Raw genomic sequence first — 2,625 nt, 5'->3', positions numbered from 1 at the left:
TATTGGTTGTTGAGAACAATGGTGATCAGCGATTGGTCTTTAAGAAAAAGGTGATCAACGATTGGTTGTTGAGAACAATGGGGATCAGTGATTGGGAACAAAGGTTATCAGTGATTGGTTGTTGGGAACAATGGGGATCAGTGATTGGGAACAAAGGTGATCAGTAATTGGGAACAAAGGTGATCAGTGATTGGGAACAAAGGTTATCAGTGATTGGTTGTTGAGAACAATGGGGATCAGTGATTGGGAACAAAGGTTATCAGTGATTGGTTGTTGAGAACAATGGGGATCAGTGATTGGTTGTTGAAACAATGGGGATCAGTGATTGGGAACAAAGGTGATCAGTAATTGGGAACAAAGGTGATCAGTGATTGGGAACAAAGGTTATCAGTGATTGGGAACAAAGGTTATCAGTGATTGGGAACAAAGGTTATCAGTGACTGGTTGTTGAGAACAATGGGGATCAGGGATTGGGAACAAAGCTGAACCAGATGAAAAACTTCTAATTATTTAAAACATCATTTGCTGATTTTGTCCTAAATGCATTATAAGAATTTTCGGTTTTCATTAGTGGGGTCAGTTTTGCTTACAATTCCAGACAGAATTCCAGACAGTAGTCTATTAGCCCTGTTGCTAATGATAACTGGAATGCTAACTACACAGTATATTTCTAGACACTTTAAATGGGTTTCAATTGTTCGTTACACTACTTACAATCATGCCTTAAATAAATGTTGCCTAAAAGCTTACTAAGACGTGCTGTGACCTACTCCTCCTAACCTCCGAACATTGTGGAGTAATAGTTTTTGCCCCACTCCTTGTTCTAATCTAGAGCGTGTGTGGGCTGAGGGCGTGTGCGAGTGTGTCAGACCAATGTGTAGAGAACAGAAGTGTGTTCTGTGTATAGTAACAATGCATCAGTATCGCAATATGCGTCTGAATTAGACGGTAATGATATCAGACCGAGAGGAACGTTGGACAGGTGGTGAGCTTGAGAGAACCTATTTTGCGTGAGACCGAAGAGGACAAATCTAAGCCAGCACAAAAGACTGGCTCCTCCAGACAGGCGAGCAGACACAGGGAGGGAAAGAGGGAGGGGATAATGAGAGAGAGAGCGAGAGAGAGAGAGAGAGAGAGAGAGAGAGAGAGAGAGACATATGCCAAAACCCACCCTGACTTCTGCCTCTAAAGTGCCAGTCAGACAGAGAGAGAAAGAGAGAAAGAGATGTTAGATAAAAAGAGACCAAAAAAAAAGCACACCAGAAGACAAAAGACTCACATGTAACACAGCTACGGATCAGCAGAGCCAGAGTGCTCCATTTTAACATTTCATTTAAAACACACGCTCGTTATTAAGTTTTTAAATACACAGAGAAGGGCATTTTAGGACTACGTACTATGTTGGTTCAACTCTTTTGAACAATGAACAGTATTTGTCCAACACTTTAATAAATAAAACACTTTAAATCATTTTTCCTCTCATACCACAGCGATAGAGTGCTGCAGGAATGAGTTAGCATGTTAGCACTCCCGAACTCAATGGGGGTTTTGAATGGGTTTTTGGTTTAATGCCTGAAATAAGCTCTGTGGTGAACACAAGCTCAAGATATGTTCACGTTTTATTCTACGACGTGAAATACATCAGTAATACCCCACTCAGTCGCGATATTGTTAAGCGTTTACGCGTCTTACAGGATATGAAGGTAATATCTGAAAAAGCATAAAAGGGGCACTTTAATTTGGAATGTTATGGATGGGTTTTATGTGTATGGTGTGTGTGTGTGTGTGTGTGTGTGTGTGTGTGTGTGTGTGTGCACTTACAGTTCATCGGTACGTATGAACACTGATGTAAATGCGTTTTCCCACTGAAGTGCTACATCTGGTTGGAGCCATTTTAAGGTGTTAGCGGCCATTCATTAGTCATGTTAACTAGAACAGCCGAAAATGAATGCACTGAAGTTAACGATGATAAAACACGAGCCCGCTCACCACGTGTCCTCTCCTACGGCGAGGAGATGATGTTGCAGCTGTCGGCCTGGTGGCCTCGCCCTTGCGAGTGGCCACTCTTGAAATAAACCTTACCACCCCAACATGGACCTCGGATTCCATCTATGAGAGGCTTATTTCAACTAGACAATTAATGCACACTTAGGGTAGTTCCTCTAAATCAACATTATAATGTAATATTTTCAGTATTCACTATATAGTTCATATTCACTTCAGGATTATACACTATAAAGCCAAAAGTATATGGACACCTGACTGTCACACCCATATGTGGTTCTTCCCCAAACTGTTGCCACAAAGTTGGGAGCACAAAATGGCCGTCTTTCGCCATCACCTCCATTCACATTCACACCTTCAAGGGGGCACAATGGATCCAATCACTGGCTGCAAACAAACAAACAAACAAACAAACAAACAAACAAACAAAAAAACAACCTAATTCTTCCATGTTTTCTTTGTGCATCTTTTATTGGTTTCATATATGTATATAAAAAACTTCAGAAATTCAGTCTAACAAAGTAAATCCCCCATGAGTCAACTGAAAACTAAAGACAGACAGACAGACAGACAGAAAGAAAAAGTGAAAAGGGCGGGAACTGGGCATGGCGCGTGGAAAGA

Source organism: Ictalurus furcatus, chromosome 12, assembly GCF_023375685.1.
Source record: "Ictalurus furcatus strain D&B chromosome 12, Billie_1.0, whole genome shotgun sequence".
Taxonomy (NCBI): domain Eukaryota; kingdom Metazoa; phylum Chordata; class Actinopteri; order Siluriformes; family Ictaluridae; genus Ictalurus; species Ictalurus furcatus.
Note: the sequence above shows the minus strand (reverse complement) of the source record.